We start from the raw sequence: 18719 nt of genomic DNA on the forward strand, positions 1-18719 counted from the left end.
ATATTATCAACTTGAATTCAAATTTTTATCAAAAATTGGACCTAGCTCTTTTTATTCATATTTTCCTGCTACATTTTTTCCACTAATTTATTTTCAATAGGTTATACTGTGTGTTTTTTGACACTTAAAAATTTTACCTGACAATCTTAAACTTTCATTTATGTAATTATTGTTCCATTATGACTTATTTCTGTCATCTCATTTTATAATTTTTCATACACTCTTTACTGTTTCTTTTTTCCTATTTGTACCTCTCACTCTATAGATCAAATCTTTTTCCATTTGTTTGAAATCTGGAAATTTTTAACATTGTAATGGTGGTTATATCATTATTTATGTTAATGTTCTCAATATCCTACATGTTTCAAAATTAATATCATCTCAGCAAACCAAGTAAGTACTCTAGCCTCCTCTTGCCACCTCTGGTTTTGCTTTCTCCGTTACGACAGCCCTTTGTTGAAGGGGGTGCTTTCTGAAATTTACTCGGGGTTGTCTTCAATATGTTATGTTTTCATGTATTTTTTAGGGTATGATAAACACCACTACCATTGATTCTTGAACCCTCAATTCTAACACCACGGTGTATTCCTCTTCTTACTGGAGTATGTCCTCTAGGCATTTTCTAAGGGATTTGTTTGAAATACAACTTTTGAGGCCTTATTTTATAATGTCTTTTTCTGTGCTTTCATATTTAAAAGATTTTGGCTGCAAACAATTCAAGGATTAAAATTTGTTTCCTTTTAATCCTTGAAAAATATTACTCCATTTTATTCTTGTCTCCAGCATTGCTGTTGGAAAGGCTGATGCCAATCAAAACCAATTTTTCCCTAGAGGATGATCTGTCATCTCATCATTTTGACAGGATGTTACAAAACAAAGGAGTCTTCAATGTTCTGAGTATAAATCATTTTGCAATTATAAACTTAAGTTAAATATTAATGCAATATAAAAAGAATTAAAACCTTCTTGAGACATGCAAGTGAACAGGAAAATTAACTATCTTGCATTCATTCAGGAAGAAAAGGTGCAAAAGAAATTTAATAAAAGAGATGGTCATTAGATGCAAGTGTGGTTGACTGTAGGGATGCAATGCTGACAAGTGGCAGCAGGCCTGGCAAGCTGTCTATCCCAATTCAATTCCTTCATAAAGAGAAGAAGAATAATTAGGCTGCCTTGATGATGTGCTGAAAAAAGGTGCTATGTTTCCTTTTTAATCATTCAAAACAAAGATAAGTAAAATTCCTGGGAAATAAGAAATAATGCATCATAAATGTATGCAAATTGAAGAAAATACTATATTTTTATGAATTTAAAATGTCAGCTATTGTAGATTGTTATCTCTTTTCAGAAGTGCTTTAAAATTGATGGCACATAGTAAAAAATGGCATAATTTCAAACAATTAATGGAAAAACATTAATCCGTCTTCTTGAATCTTGGAAACAGGATTCTTTTGGGAGGCTTCGGTGTATCTGTGTTATCATTTCATTGCCTTCACAAAATCAAATTATGCCACCTGTGACTGTGGTTTGAAAAAAAAAAGAAAACCTAATAATGATGCTGTCAATTCACTTGAGATTCCATGATCAAAATTAACCTATGAACAAAGCACAGACTTTATTATAATTACAAAATAGAATGTAATTTACATAAAATGTGAAAATTCAAGCATAGAACCATATTTGATACAAGTCTAAAGCTATGACAGGGACTGTTGGAGGGGAGGGAAATTGTATACTAATCTCCACATCCTACTGAGCCAATCAGTGGTGTTCAAATTGGATGGACCATATATTTAAACAGTATATTATTTAAGCAAAGAATTAAGCACTGTAAGTATATTATTTAGAGGAAGCAGCTTTTTAAAAATCCCTTAAAATTATAGATTAAAGACTAAATTGGAAATACAGTTTTAGAAGAAGAAAGTGGGGTAAATGGGCCGGGTGCGGTAGCTCACGCCTGTAATCCCAGCACTTTGGGAGGCCAAGGTGGGCGGATCACAAGGTCAGGAAATCAAGACCATCCTGGCTAATATGGTGAAATCCCATCTCTATTAAAAATACAAAAAGTTAGCAGGGCATGGTGGTGGGTGCCACTGGGGAGGCTGAGGCAGGAGAATGGTGTGAACCCAGGAGGTGGAGCTTGCAGTGAGCCAAGATCGTTCCTCTCCCGCCTGGGCAACAGAGCAAGACTCTGTCTCAAAAAAAAAAAAAAAGAAAAGAAAACAAAAGAAACTAGGGTATATGAGCTATATTCTCTATCATTCATAAAAAGTCAAAGGATATTACTTAAAATTGATAAAACAAATTAGGTGATTATATAATATTATTTACAGTTCAAGAGAATAGCATATAGTAAAAAAAAAAAAAAAAATGTATGATAAACCTTGCCTAACTCTGCAAAAGAGGACCAAGGTCTGTGGAAGGAAAAAAAAATTCCTGGTTTCCACTGATTTTATGCCCATCAAACTGTTTGAATGATTTTTCATGCACATGTGTTGCTTTAATTTAAAAAGTTCTTATTCACAGATGCCCTTGAATTACATGTAAAATTAGGTTTCCTTTAGTCAATGGTGTATGAAAAGTAATCAACTCATCTAATTGAACTTAGAGATTAATAAATTATAATTTGGGGGAGAACACAAATATACCCATTAAAAACAACCAGAACATAACAGTTGGCTCTATATTCTGCTTATCTAGGAAGTGGAATTCTTAAAATTAAAAAAATAATAAGGAGTTTCACATTTTCTAAGAAACAGTAGGAATAAAAATGCAAGTGCTTCTCTTGGATAAAGCTCTTATAATCACTAGTAGAGTAAAGTCAATCTAGATTAAAATTTATATTTTCGAATTTATAGTATGACCAATATTGCCATCAAAATATTCAGGCACAGAATGTTTTAAAGTAGTGATTTTATTGTTTCTCAACATCCTCTTTCCTTCTATGATTGGCATCACAAATCATGGTTAGGGCATCTTATCAAAGAATTATACTTGTAGTTTTTGAGTGAAAAGAAAGGGAGAAATTTTATTCACGCCTTTACCTTATTAATAATGTGTAACTTGTGATGGCCACTATCAATAGAACTATCATCAGATTTGAAGAGCACTGTTTGTCTCCTTTAATATGGAGAAATACCACAAATAAGTGGGAAATAATTTAATGACTGCAGCCCTTCATTTTTAATCATATAGCTGAGTGATATTTTAAGTCTTATGAGAACAAACATTTGAACAAAAATAGCCAATTCTCTGTTTCATAATTTCATACATTTGTGTTAAAAGGTTTAGACAATAAAGTTAATTTGAAATGCATTACAAATAACTGAGTAATTAGCAATCATTAAGTTTTTTTAAATAACTGTTTAGATAACTTAGTAATTAGGAATCATTAAGTTCATTTTTAAATAACTGTTTAGTCCACAAAGGGTAAGAAATATATTTTAGAGAGAGGGCATTCCGAAATCTGTCTCAGAAACATTCAATCTCAAATATCTTTCAATGAAGCAGAAAAGTGAATATATGTTTAGATAATTTAGGTTAAAAAAGGTAAATTTTTGTTGCCTGCTTAACTTTTATGAAACAGATATTTTCATTCAAGTCCAGCGTATATTTTGCTATGACTTCCACATCCTTTCCTCAGAGACTATTTACCTAAACATTAGGGTACCAAAGGAACTAGGAAACAAAAACCTATTAGAGAGAGAAATTTTAAGTGAGGCGCACATTCTGATGATATTAATTTGTTTTTGACATTCTATTAATATTCTGGGAACACTAAGAAAATAAAATCCAAAGGGGCAAGCAGGTGTCATTGTCTCAGTGTGGGCCCTCTTTTGTCATCCTCTGTAAGGTTGCAGTCATCAAAGACTGTGACCCAAGAAGAAAGTGAAACGGGAACAAATGAGCATTTCCCGAAATACAAATAGTACAGTCCTTGAGAAAGAATCCTTCAAGGCCTTAGATTTCTTTAAACATTTTTAGATAAATAGCCTGGGCTATGCACAACAAAATGAAATGGTGATAATGAAAAGGATAGCGAAGTTTTGTGCTAACTCTCATAAATGACAAGAGTTGATTAATGCTTAGGATAGTGTGAAAGAAGAATTGAATGAAAAATGCAAATTGAAAGAAAAAATATCCAGACAGACCCTTTCCTAAAGCATGCATCATAAAATATTTAAAAGCATCTGCTTTAATGCATGGGCTGGGTCAAAGTAAGGACAATTTTCAGATATCTAGAAGCGCAAAAACGTTTGAATCCAGAGCTGTGAGCGCCTCATTTGGCATTTGCCCTGGGGTGTCTCCCAGTAACTATTGGCCCAGACCCATGAGCACCTAATTCAGTAGACAGAGGCTGATGCCCATGTAGAGAGGAATATAGGCTAAAATGCCTTCTGCATAAATCTAGGATTTCTAAAGAGAAGCATGCTAAGTGCCTGGGCTAGGAAAATCCCACCCCATAAGAAGAAAGTGAAAATATATGCTTGTCTTGGTCCCAATAGGGTAGACAAAAAAATGAAAAATTAAAAAGTATGGTAATTTCTAAATACAAGACAATAGCCATACTGGTTCGGGTTTGAATTCACACTATCTATGGGCCTGACAAATACCAGGGTGGAAACTAGCCTCTGGTAGCGACAGGTGAGGCCAGCTAGACTTCCTGGGTGGAGCGCTGACTTGGGGAACTTTCCTGTCTTACAAGAGGATTGTAAAACACACCAATCAGGAACTTTCCTATCTTACAAGAGGTTTGCAAAATGCACCAATAAGCAGGATTCTAAAAGTAGCCAATTGCATGGAGGGTTGAATAAAGGGCAGTCTGGTAGGACAGAAACAAAACATGGGAGGGGACAAATAAGGGGGTAAAAGCTGTCCTCCTGCCCCCCAACCCCTGCCAACCCAGCAGCAGCAACCTGCTTGGGTGCCCTTCCAGGTTGTGGAAGCTTTGTTCTTTAGCTCTTCCCAATAAACCTTCCTGTTGCTCACTCTTTGGGTCCATGCCATCTTTAAGAGCTGCAACACTCACCATGAAGGTCCGCTTGCTACTGCTTACTCTTTGGATCCCTGCCATCTTTAAGAGCTGTAATACAGTGAAGGTCCACGGCTTCATTCTTCAAGTCAGCGAGACCACGAACCCACTAGAAGGAACCGACTGTGGCACAGTAGACCTGGAAGCTAATTAATCTGAGTACAGTCATAAAGATAAATATATTTTTCACACATACTTGTAAACATATTTTGTAACACAGCTTTTACTGTAGTTAAGTGAAGATAGTAAATTTTACAATAAGCATCGCTGGGACGCTGATTTCCATAAGGGAAAAAAATGAAATTGAAACTTAATCCTAGACACCAAACATAGAAATATATTTTAATGGGTAAAGACAGCTTCTCAACATTTTTAGAAAAAACTGGAGAGCATCTCCTTTATGTTGAAATAGGGAAGAAGAACAAACTGCAAGAGGAAAAATTAACTTGATCACATAAAGATTTAAGACTTCTATTTATTGAAGGATACTGCAATGTGAAAAAAACCGCAAAACTTGGCAGAGATATTTCCAACACATCTTACCTAGAAGGGTTTGGTATCCAGAATATATAAACGCCCCCTATAAATAAGTGAAAAATAACACCTCTATTAAGAAGTTAGCACAAATAGCCCATAAGCATGTGAAAAAGTGAGCAACCTCATAATAACCATGAAAATGAAAATTAATAATTAGATGCCCTTTCACACATATTGACAGTGGTTTTTTTTGTTTTGTTTTTTTGGTTTTTTGTTTTGTTTTGTTTTGTTTTTTGAAGTTCTGAAACGTGTTGTATTGGCAAGGATAAAGAACCATGGAAGTATTCATCCCATGCAAGTAGAAGGACAGCCATTTGGAAAACAGATATTAGCTCATACCTATGACCCAATGGCTTCACTACAACCTAGTACAACCTAGTCAGCCTGATACATGCCCCAGAAAATTTCTTGCGTTTGTTTACCTAGAGACATATCCGAATGTTCACAATTTTAAAAACCTGGAAACAATGCAATTATCCCTCAATACGGGTAGATAGTGGACTGGGTAACTAAATGATCATATATTCCAATAACAGAGTATCTCACAGCACTAAGAGTGAATGAACTGCAGCTATTCACATTCTCAAATATAGCACTGCAATGAGATGCCACTGCACGCATATTAGAATGGCAGAAATCCAGATCCCTGACAACACCAAATGCTGGTAAGGATGTGAAGCAACAGGAACTCTCATTCAGTGCTGATGGAAATACAAAATGGAGAATGGTTCTGTGACTTCTTGGAAAACTAAATCTACTCTTATTATATGACCCAGCAATCTTGTTTCTTGGTATATACCCAAAGGAGTTGAAAACTTATGTCCACACAGAAACCTGCACACAGATGTTTATGGAAGCTTTATTTATAATTGCAAAAACTTGGAGACAAGCAAGATTTACTTCAGTAGGTGAATGAATAAACAAATTGTATTACATCCAGACAATTGAATACCATTCAATGATTTAAAAAAAAAAAAAAAAAAAAGAGCTGTCAAGCCACGAAAAGACACAGAGGAAGCTTACATGCGTATTGCAGAGTGAAAGAAGCCAATATAAAAAGGCAACATACTATCACTTCCAACTATATGACCTTCTGGAAAAGGTAAAAAACTATAGAGGTAGAAAAACAAAACAAAACAAAAACAGTGATTTCCAGGGGAAAGAGAGGGATGAATAACTAGAGCACAGGGGATGCTTAGGGCAGTGAAAGCACGTGTATGATATTTTAATAGTGAATACTTGTCATTGTAAATTTGTCCAAGCCCGAATGTGAACTTTAATGCAAACTATAAGATGTATCATGTAGGTTCACTAATTGTAATAAATGCACCACTATGGTGGAGGATGTTTATTATGGGGGAGGCTATGCATGTGTCAGGGGCAGGAAATATATGGGAAATCTATACCTTCTGCTCAGTTTTGCTGTGAATTTTAAACTGCTCTAAAAAATGATGTGTGTCTATGTGTGTGTATATATATATATGCATGTACATGTTTGTGTGTATGCATAGCTGATCATAAGAAACAATACCTAGTTTCACTTATTTAAAAAGTCAAACATGCAAAACTAAATAATATACGGTCTGTAATGACAAGCAATGGAATGATTAACAGGAAGTTAGGGATAGTGTTTACCTCTTGTGGAAAGAGTGAGTGGCATTGAAGAACGGCAATGGGAGTTTCTAAGATACTGGAAATATTCTATTTCATAACCTGAAGGTAGGACACATATGCTCATTTTATATTCTTCTTAAGCTGTACATACATACTTTTATATTTATGATCAATTTCATTAAGTAATAAGACAACTATATATATGCATTTGTAAATAAGTGAGATTAACAAATTTTTAGATACATGTAACTTATCAAAATTGACTCAAATATAGGAAATCTGGATGGAAATCATACCATTAAAGTAATTGAGTTGATAATAATTCTACAAAGAAAATATGATGCCCAGATGATGTAACGAGTAGTTCCAATGTTACACTAATTATCTGCAACGGGAGAAAAAGAGGCCATTCTTTAATTCATATGAGACTAGGATAACCTTACTATGGTGTACCTCATCCATGCACATGGAGACAAATATTGTAAACAAAATGCTAGGAAGTATACCAGCAATGTATAAAAACCATGAACAAGCTCGGTTAGTAATGCAAATTTAGTTTGATGTTACAAAATCTACTGAAGTTATCTCCTTATCAACAAATTAAAGACAAAAATTATATGATAGACTCAAAAGGCCTATAAAATTATTTTACAAAAATTAAATTATTCATGATATTTCCACCTATGAATAAAGGGTAACTTCCTTAACCTGATAAAAGAAGTCAACAAATAACCTACAGCACCTATCATATCGTGTGGCTAAAAATATTGAAATCACTCCTTTTAAAATCAAGAACAAGACAAGAGTACCATTGTCACTAAACTGCTTCCAAAGCTTATATGGAAGAGAAAAGGGACCAGTATAACTAAGACAATCCCATAGAAGAATAAAGTGTGCAAAGGGGGAGCTTATGTGAGTCTATCATGTACCAGATTTACTGTGAAGTTATAATTATGACAGCACCAATTGCTATTGTGAAAGTCTATGCTTGTGTAAAATCTTGATTTATGCCCTAGCTAACATTACAGAATAGTCAGAAAGGGTCTATATAATCCATTGTATGAGCAATTGGTGTCCATATGGGAAAATATCAGAATGGGTCTCTATCCCCAAAATGGATCCCTATCACACAAAGGCCAGATCTAAATGGACAAATGACTTAAATTTGAGATGCAAATATTTAAAAATCTTTTAGAAGAAAATATAGGAGGGTACCTTATTACGTGCCACACCTACTATGTGTACTTTGTACAATGCAAGTGTTGTATATGAGTATAGTATGTAACTGTAGGTGCCTCTAAACAGTATATACATGCTTGCTACTTTATAGACATGAAACACTGGGAAAGGTATCATGAGAGAAAACCCTAGGTCATTCTGGTTTCCAGACTTCTGTTCCTGCCCACCCCTGATTCCAGCACTCCCTTTCCCATTCTCCTATCCAGATCCTCTGTTCCAAGCATAGCCACTTACAGCAGCTCAAGCCTGCAGCACCCACAGAGAAGCACTCTTCCCGCTACTGCTGAGCTGTCATGTCCCCTTTCTTTTCTTTCTGAAAAACAGTTTTCTCTGCCTGTGACTCCTCATGTTTCACTCTCTCTAAAGCACACAGAAGCCCAGTTCCCTCCTCTGCTTTATCAAACCTGTTGCTGTGAGTTCCACCAGTGACCCTGCATGACAAATTCGGAGGTTTGCTCCCTTTTGCATAGTGTAAAATGTTTACCTCGTGACATACTTGATAAATACAACTTTATAATTGCTAAGCTATCTGTATAGTCTATAACTGTTTCAAAAATTATTTATAGGCTGGGCAAGGTGGTTCACTCCTGTAATCCCAGCACTTTGGGACGCCAAGAGGGGAGGATCACAAGGTCAGGAGATCGAGACCATCATGGACAACATGGTGAAACTCCATCTATACTAAAAATACAAAAATTAGCTGGGTGAGGCAGCACACACCTGTAATCCCAGCTACTCGGGAGGCTGAGGCAGGAGAATTGCTTGAACCTAGGAGGCAGAGATTGCAGTGAGCCGAGATCGTGCCACTGCACTCCAGCTTGATGACAGAGCAAGACTCCGTCCTTATCCCCCCCAAAAATACAAAGACAATGTCAGTTATGCCACGCATAGATCATTTTTATTCCATAAAACTGCTCTCCATATGTGTAATATGTTTCCAATTCACACACAGTTTTGATCAAAGATTAATCCATTGCATAGATATTTTTCTTAGTAATTAATAAAACTTGATTGGATTTCTCTAGCCAGATAAAACACTTTATGCTAAGTGAATCAATCAAAGCTCTTTGTTGGAGTGAGATCTGAAAGCTTTCGCTCAAGCCGGCTGCCTCAGCTTCACGGCACCAGATAATGGAGGGAGAAGTGGAGGCTGACATGCAGCAAGAATTACCGTGTGTGTGTTGGAGAGAGATTTTGTTTAATTCATTTACGAGACACTCATGCCGCACTGCTACATGCCAAACAGCTGTTCTTGGTACTTTGTAAAAATTAATCATCTCAAAGTTGAAAAGTTAATTATTGTAATGTGTCTTCAGTACTGCCAATCTCTGGGATTTGGAGCCAAAAAACAAAAGCATTACCATCATGATTGAGAAATGGAGTTACTGGCAGTCATGGAGAAAACCACGATTCTGCACTTGGACACAGAATTATTCCTGACAAGATCCTGGCTCCTAACTCTTCCTCCAAAACCGAGTCTGCAGCTCCCACAGGAAAGTGCCGCTCCTTTCACCCCAAGTGTGCTCCAGTTGTTCCTTCTCCTTCTTCTCCTTCCTACCAGCTCTGTAAGGTCTCCTTCTCCTTCCTACCAGCTCTGTAATGTCTCCATCACAATACTAAGGCCAGGGTCAATGGCACCTCTTTTTAGAAACTTTCTGAGAGCCCTGGAAAGTAATCTCTTCTTGTTCTTATTCCATGATTTCCAGTACCTTCTTTAAATCACTGATGATCATATGTGTTGTTGAGTTGTCTCTGTGTGCATCTGACCTTTCTCCCAGATGGTGAGTTCTGGAAGCCAGGAAGCATTTTAGAAAAGTAATAGTTTTTAGTAATTTAGTTCACCTCTGTGCACACTTCTCATATGTTGGGGCTGCCCAGTGAGTACTTGCTGAGGGAAACTGGAGGGCGACTTGCAGCTCAGGTTCACTGAGCCTGAAAGTGAAGCAAATTAAGAGGGCAAAGTGCACAAAACTGGCTGAAATATATGACCACACTGGGGAAACAAACATCCCTGGCCTCTGTGGAGGCGGAACACAGTCGCTGAGGTCTGCCAATCAGCGGCACCCACCTGGCCAAAGCATGCTCAGCATCGGGCTTCGTTCTCCCATGGTGCTTCCGTGGCGAGGAAGAAAAGCTAGACGTACTAACATGGGCCAGCTGGAAACCACAGCTACATTTCTAGTATTGCTTTTCAGCTGGAATCCCGAAAGAATTCTGAGGTCATATAGAATGTGGCATTGTCAGATGGGGCCTGGGTGGGCCTGGTGTTAGAGGATCTGCCCAAGGTCACGGTCTGTGGTTGGGAGGGGAGGGTGTGATTCTCCATCCCCTTATCTCTTTGTGCCATACTTTTTGCCCTGTACACACGTGATCATCCTCAACATCTTAAATAGGTTCTCCCACATAGCTAAAATTGTTATTGGGCATCTAAACTATGCCTAACTTAGCTGAATATTTGGCCTTTGCCTTTAAAGGATCTATAAGCTATTGGGATGAGACCAGGGAGAAAAAGGAAGACCATAGATAACTCAAGCATAATCTGCCATCCAATAATTTCATGACATGCTTATGCTTGGAATAAAGTTGGCTGTTATCAGGAAACTGTCCCACCATCTGTTTGCATTTAGAGACCTCCATTGCTATGGCCTCCATTGTAATGGGCTGTCATTGGGTTTGAAAAAACTCTACATGTTGATTTTGATGGCAATAGAAGAGTCAACTGTGCAAGCTGGAGCAAGGTGCTCACCAAAGCTGGGCCTTTCCCCTCCCTCAGGAACTGGCAGCAAGAGCAAGAGTTAGCTTCCTGAATGTTTGCATTTCAAACAGGCAGCTCTCAGGTCTTTGAGGAGACAATTCTGGGTGTAGATTTACACTTCAAAGGTGGAGAAAACATTTATAATTGCAAGCTTTCTAAGGTTCTAAGAGGGGATTCAGGGCTCTACCTGCCCATCACCAGGTTTTGCCTGAAACAAACAGTAAATTCTCCTTGCAAGTGAGCTTTTTCAGGCAGTCATTTTAAGGAGGGCTGGGGTCATCCAAGGGACACCCTTGTGCTGCTGGAAGCCTTGCTAGAGTTTGGTCCTGTCTTTGGACAGGGCTTTGTAAGGAGTAGTTACGTGCTGCGAGGCCTGCCTTCTCATGACCAAAGCTCACATATGCCCATTTCTTTCTTTCTTTCTTTCTTTTTAATATTTAAAATCTTTATGTGTCTCTTAACACCTCTTGGAAATTTCCATCCCTTTCGAACTATGTTCCAGTAAACAAAACAAAGTGTGGCCCGGCAGCTCTGGGGAGTCTGTGGTTGAAGGGGAGATGAGCACACAAATGTTGAGAGTTTGAGAACCCCTGGCCTTGATCTTTATAATAGTTGGTCAAGTGGTCATCAGTGAAATCCACAGCGATTCCCTGAGAGCGTACAGCTTTGGCATGACAGTTGTTGTAATCTGAAGGGAAAGTAGAAATTTACATATGAGTACTGAGGAAGATTGAGACAAAGTCTTTCTCTGTCACCCAGGCTGGAGTGCAGTGGGGCCATCTCGGCTCACAGCAACCTCCGCGATTCTCCTGCCTCAGCCTCCCGAGTCGCTGGGATTACAGGCGCCTGCCACCACGTCCAGCTAGTTATTTTTTTCTTTAAAAAGTACAAGTAGCATTTTACTTTTACTTTTGCAAAAAGTAAAGAAATGGTGTTTTGTTGCTAAAATTAAACTGAAATAAATTTTGGATTGTAGAATATTCATTAAAAACTCAAGTTTCAATTTAGTTAAAATCCATCTAGTGCTGTAAGTGTGGCTGTTGGCAGATCTCTTTTTATTTATTAATTTTATTTATTAATAATATATTATTAATAACTAATTTTTAAATTATTATTCATGAGCCCTTTCCCGTGACAGCTTCTTGGAAATTTCTTTCTCTCCCATTAACCTAGTATTGTCTCTCAGGCATTCTTATTAAAGTTCTTCCTCTCATTATTCCCTTCTTCACCATCATTCCTAGGTTAGTTACAGAGAACTAATTTAATGACCCATTTACTCTGAAGGCAGGCACTAGAAGTGAACTTGTTTCTGAGGCCTTAAGGGATCTCACCTCCTTAAATCTCTGTTTTCCTACTCCTACTTTAGATATTATTGAGACATTATGTTTTCTTTCTCTACCTTCAGATAGTTTACCTTCATTATCAACAGGTCCAGATCTGCCTAAGCCCTCGGACAAGCCTGCAAACAATCATCGAATCAACATTTGACTAATACCTTGCAGATGATCCCAGGCACCACTGTCTTAACCTGTGAAAACCGCAAATTCTTGGCACAAACAGCTTCTTCTGCATGCCCCTCCTCCTCATGCATACACTAAGAGACTTGGCCAAATTCCAACACAGCCTCTATCAGCTCAGAGCCATGCCCCTAGGAAGCCCCAGCCCCCTCTGAAGCACCTGCCTGGGAACATTCAATTCTGCCCAAAGAATTTACTGTTTGTCCCACCCAAAACCTGACTATAGGCCCCTGACCTCCCATTTCTAAGAGCCTTAGCTTTAGAAAACCGGCAATGACCGGGCATGGTGGCTCACGCCTGTTATCCCAGCACTTTTGGAGGCCGAGGAGGGTGGATCACGAGGTCAAGAGATCGAGATCATTTTGGCCAACATGGTGAAACCCTGTCTCTACTAAAAATATAAAAATTATCTGGGCATGGTGGCAAACACATGTAGTCCCAGCTACTCGGGAGGCTGAGGCAGGAGAATCGCTTAAACCCGGGAGGCAGAGGTTGCGGTGAGCAGAGATCGCACCATTGCACTCCAGCCTGGCAAAAGGGTGAGATTCCATCTGGAAAAAAAAAAAAAAAAAAAGAAAACCTGCAGTTATAAACCTTTTATCTGACCCTTTAAATCTCCTACAATATGGAAATGTCTTTCTGAAAGACTTGGGAGCCAACTCTTTGAACTATAATGGTCAAGAAGGATACAGGATTGTCTCCTGGTCTCTGTCTCTGCGTAAGAGCCTAACTTTGATAAGCACTATTAACAAACGCAGATGGCCTCATCACATTGACCAACCTCTCCCCAAACATCAGTCCATGCTTTTCCTTTAGCACACTCCAACATTCGCAAAGCCTCTTGGTTTTTGTTTCAGTGGAATTGAGGCTTTCTAACGTACTATAAATTGATGTGTCTACTCATTGATTAGAAGACAGAAATTAATCACTGAATTTCATTATCAAGCTGACTTTCAGGATTAAAAGCAGCCTGTGGTTACAGCTGCAACATCGTTCTGTTTCTAAGAAAAACAGGAGAGATTTGTCTTTGGCTCCTTTGGACCTCACTGATTAATAGAAAAGAGAGAATTGATCAGGTTTGGATGATACAGCACAACTCAGTTTCAAGTTCCAGGCAAAGAAAGCAATGGTTATTTTTCACTCCAGAAAGGGAATCATTCTTTGGGGCCACAAAAGAGAAGAGTTGAAGAATAAGCAGGGACATCTAGAAGGTGGCTGAGTGTGCTCTATCGGGTTAAATTAAGCTATTTTGTTGCTGTTGTTGTTGCTGTTCAAATAGCTTCCCCGCACAGTACATTTCATATCTAAAGTGCTGTTCCCTCTCCCATCATTTTATTACGTATGCAATATCTGGCTGAGAACCTCTTTCTTGCCCTCCTTCTTACTGGTTAAGAACACAGACAGTCCTCTCTTTGCACAGCAGTGCAGGGCCAAAAAAATCACTATGTAAACTGAAGATCTCTGTAAATTGACCTAAATAATCCACGTGAAAAATTGACTGTTCTGTGTCATTTAAAAATTTTGGTCAAAACATTAAAAATCTCTTACTGTTGGTTATAAATGTGTAAGGAAATCAAACATAGTGAAATTAGTACTTTTTTTTTTTTTTGAGATGGAATCTCGCTCTGTCGCCCAGGCTGGAGTGCAGTGGCATGATCTTGGCTCACTGCAAGCTCCGCCTCCCGGGTTCAAGCGATTCTCCTACCTCAGCCTCCTGAGTAGCTGGGACTACAGGCACCCACCACCATGACTGGCTAATTTTTTGTATTTTTAGTAGAGACAGGGTTTCACCGTGTTAGCCAGGATGGTCTTGATCTGACCTCGTGATCCACCCGTCTCACCCTCCCAATGTGCTGGGATTACAGGAGTGAGCCACCGCGCCTGGCCAGTACTTAGTTTTTACACTGTAATTTAAAACATTAAACAATAGCCAATTAAAGTGTTTTATTTCTTTATAGAAGTGTATCAAGCCCAGTTTGAATAGTGCTTGCCTCCTTCTTGTCGTATAGCTTATGATAAGGAGCCAGCAGTGTTTCTGTGCCTTGGTGAATTGTCGTGCTGTTTTCGGAACAGCATCTAACATTGTCAGTGTCATGAAATATCTACAAGACTTCCTTTAATATGAAGTTTGTGGCTGTCTTTGCTGGCATCACTTCCTCTGGGGCTTCTTCATCTTTTTCATCACAATTACGTTCCTCATTTATGTCAAAACACTGCGTTGCGCCGAGTTCCCCTTCTGTATTTCCTGTGGTGAGCCAATTTTATTATTCCATTTACATTGTATTTGAATTCCACTTCCAGTGTTATCACATTTTTTATTTTTTTGCTGCACATCAATGGTTGTTGACCAATGTTTTCTTCTGATTATTCATATTTATAAATGTCACATGGGCTTCTCACTGGGAGACAAGGAATCGAGATGATTGCAGACTTTGCTGGCTGTGTGCGAACTAGCAGATGCGCAGTGATCAGTCACTGACAGGCTTTGAAAGAAGTGAATTGTGTCCCCCCAATAAAGATATGTTTGAAATCCGAATGCCCAATATCTCAAAACAATATGAGCTTATTTGGAAACAGCATATTTACAGAGGTTCTCAAGTTAAAATGAGGTCATTAGGGTGGGCCCTAATCCAACAGACTAACTGGTGTCTTAAAGTAAAGGAGAATTTGGATACAGCTCCAAACACACACAGAAAAAAGATGATGTGAAGACACACAGAGAAAACAGAGTGACCTATCTGTAGTTCGAACAACACCAAGGATGACTGGCAAACCCAAACAGGAAGGAGAGCGGAAGAAGGATTCTCCCCTAGAGCCAGCAGAGAGCATGAACCTGCCAACACATTGAGTTTTGACTTCCAGCCTCCAGAACTAGGAGCCAATACATTTCTGTTGTTTTAAGCGACAGGGTTTTTCGTACTTTGTTGCAGCATCCCCAGAAGATTAATAGTCACTGATCATGATGCTTGTCTGTTATTTACTTACATGGGAATCTGTGGAATTAAGAGCTAGGACCAAAGTTTGTGTTTTATGGCATTGCTCACAGTTAGCATATTGTGGTAACTGAAATTGTAACCATGTTGTTGAGAGACTTGTGCTATTTAACTAAACTATGTTAATTAAACGTATGCATATTAAAATGTGCAAAGCCAGGACTGTTTTTACTTAGTTCAGGTATTTACAGGAAAGAATGTTTGCCTGTTTTCAGGGCCTTAGAGCATACCCTGTGCCAGCAGGCCCCTTCCACAGCTACTTAACATCTCATCTTACCAGCCACCTCTCAACTCAGATGACCAGCAAGGCCATCTTTGACTATCAGAATGAAGTAGCCTGTCTCCACTTTTGACTACGTTTTCTTGCTTTATTGTCTTTATAGCATTTTTATTTACTAAATTAATAGTTTTTCATTACTTGATTCTTTTCTTGATTCAGTATTTCTAAAATATGCAGATTAGAATTCCAATGAGAAACCAAATTGACTAACATTAAAAAGTGTGTCAGTTCCAGGCAAATATTAAGTATTATTGAGAATATAGATCTACAAGAACCTTTAACTTCTAATGGGAGCGTAAATTGGAAAATAGTTCATTTTAACTTAGTAAAATTGACAGTGTACAAATCTTTTGATACAATGATTTGAATGTTGTGTTTATATCTTAGAGAAAATCTTACTCTTATGTCCAGGGGACTCATACAAGAAAAGGACACCTACTTTTTGTAATAGAAAAAAAAAATGGATAATAACCTCAATCTAATAAAATGAAATGCTCATTATAGTATTATCCTGTGATGGAATACTCTAAATGAATGCACAGAAAGTACAGATGAACATATCATAAGAATCAATGTTACGAATTTAATATTGAACCAAAAAGCAATTTCAGAAAAATATATTCAATGTGATTCCATTTGTTGAAACTGAAAAATATGTAAAACAATAATGTTCACTGTCCTTTACTAATGCATTTATTTTGGCAAAATTATAAAGATAAGAAATGGGATTAATTAACAGGACAGTGTTAAGGACTCTAAAAATATGGGTAGTTTTTGATTCTTAGGCAGGTAATGTGTACATCAGTGTTCATTTTGTTATTTCTTACACTGTCTTCATGACTTACACATATTTTGCTAGTTTTAAAACATAAGATGTGATAATGATCCAAACAGGCCAAAGGAAAAAAAATGAGTGTGTTTAAAAAAAAAAACACAGAGAATGAGGCCTGTCTGAAACAAAGCATAACAAAGCATATAGAAAAACTCTCACGAATACTTGATGCAATAAAGCTAGGTTTGTGCTCCACAACACTTCAACATGTTAACGTGATTTTTGATGTTTGCTTTTTGCAACAGTGATTATCAGTTGCCTCCCTCCTATGTCTTTACAAGCTTAAATCAAGTGAAAGTACTTCTGACTTTTTCAAAAACTAAAACACAACATGAAGCTCTGCTTATTCTTTCACATATGCATGTGTGTGACGCTTTTCCATGATGCAACAGCAGCGGGTCTCTAGCCAAGCTACAGCAGCAGCTCTAAGAGGCAGAGGACCCTGAAACGAGGCTGAGAGAAAGAAGAGTCCATAACTGACACCAGTCAAGCTGCTGTTGTAAGCAAAGAAAGGAGACTCACAAAATCTATTTAGATTGGAAGGCACTCTAACCAGAGACTCACACTGAGACTCTATTAAGAACCTCCAGGCCAGGCGCGGTGGCTCATGCCTATAATCCCAGCACTTTGGGAGGCCCAGGTGGGCGGATCACGAGGTCAGCAGATTGAGACCATTCTGGCTAACATTGTGAAACCCCGTCTCTACTAAAAATACAAAAAAATTAGCCGGGCGTGGTGGCGGCGCCTGTAATCCCAGCTACTCGGGAGGCTGAGGCAGGAGAATGGCGTAAACCCGGGAGGTGGAGCTTGCAGTGAGCCGAGATCCGGCCACTGCACTCCAGCCTGGGCTACAGGGCGAGACTCCGTCTCAAAAAAAAAAAAAAAAAAAAGAACAAATCGGCTGGGCACGGTGGCTCACACCTGTAATCCCAGCACTTTGGGAGGCCGAGGCGGAGGGATCACGAGGTCAGGAGATCGAGACCATCCTAGCTACGGTGAAACCCAGTCTACTAAAAGTACAAAAAATTAGCGGGCGAGGTGGCAGGCACCTGTGGTCCCAGCTACTTGGGAGGCTGGACGCAGAAGAATGGTGCGAACCCGGGAGGCGGAGCTTGCAGTGAGCGGAGATGGCGCCACTGCACTCCAGCCTGGGTGAGGGAGTGAGACTACGTTTCAAAAAAAAAAAAATTAAAAATAAAAAAAATAGCAGTCCTAACATGATTGTGAATCTATATTTAACGGTAAGTACACTTAGGTGTTTATGAGAGAATATTAAACTGTCATAAATTTACATTGATCGCTTAAGAGAATAAACATATTGGCACAAAACTCTTTGAACTATGAAGAGTCCACTTTATTCAGTATTTATATGGAAATTCTTCTGGCATAATTTCATTCTATACTGCATTCTATACTGCTACAACAGGAAACTATAGGAACATAAGGACAAAATGCCAACATTTAACCACAGCCTTTCCTGGGAAACATGTTTAAATAGCCTTTAGAGACAAAGAAGAGTCTATTTAATTTATGGAATGAAAAAGAAATGTGACAACAAAGCATTTTGTAGTCATGGTTATCAGTCTTTGAAAAAGTTCTTAATAGGATTTGGGTTTATTTTAATTAATGAAAATAAAATACGAATAATTTATTGAACTCTATATTATAGCAGTGGGAACTTTTCATAAATTATTCTCAAATAATTTTCACAAGCTAATCAAAAAAGATATAATTCTGTTTATCATTAAAAAATGGGATTCAAGGTTTTGAGAGAACTTTAGTGTCTTGCTATTGTCTCTAAAGTCTCCCTCCAGACCATCTCATTTCCCTGAGTCACAGACTTTCTGAAATATCAAGTGCAACCAAGTATGTTATCACTTCAGGGTCATTTTTGTTTGCTTGTTTTCTCCCTTTCTCTCT

The 18719-nt window shown here is 38.2% G+C and overlaps 1 long non-coding RNA gene across 1 annotated transcript; it reads right to left on the minus strand.

Moving 5' to 3' along the window:
• Positions 1-788: 788 nt before the first annotated feature.
• Positions 789-10639, minus strand: LOC139358069 (uncharacterized). The gene is made up of 3 exons (XR_011612305.1): positions 10491-10639; positions 5030-5187; positions 789-1595 (listed from the first exon to the last, which is right to left on the minus strand). It is a non-coding gene; the product is annotated as an uncharacterized lncRNA (long non-coding RNA).
• Between the last annotated feature and the right edge of the window lie 8080 nt (positions 10640-18719).

The sequence above is a fragment of the Macaca nemestrina genome, chromosome 14 (assembly GCF_043159975.1).
Source record: "Macaca nemestrina isolate mMacNem1 chromosome 14, mMacNem.hap1, whole genome shotgun sequence".
In the NCBI taxonomy this organism is placed as follows: Eukaryota; Metazoa; Chordata; class Mammalia; order Primates; family Cercopithecidae; genus Macaca; species Macaca nemestrina.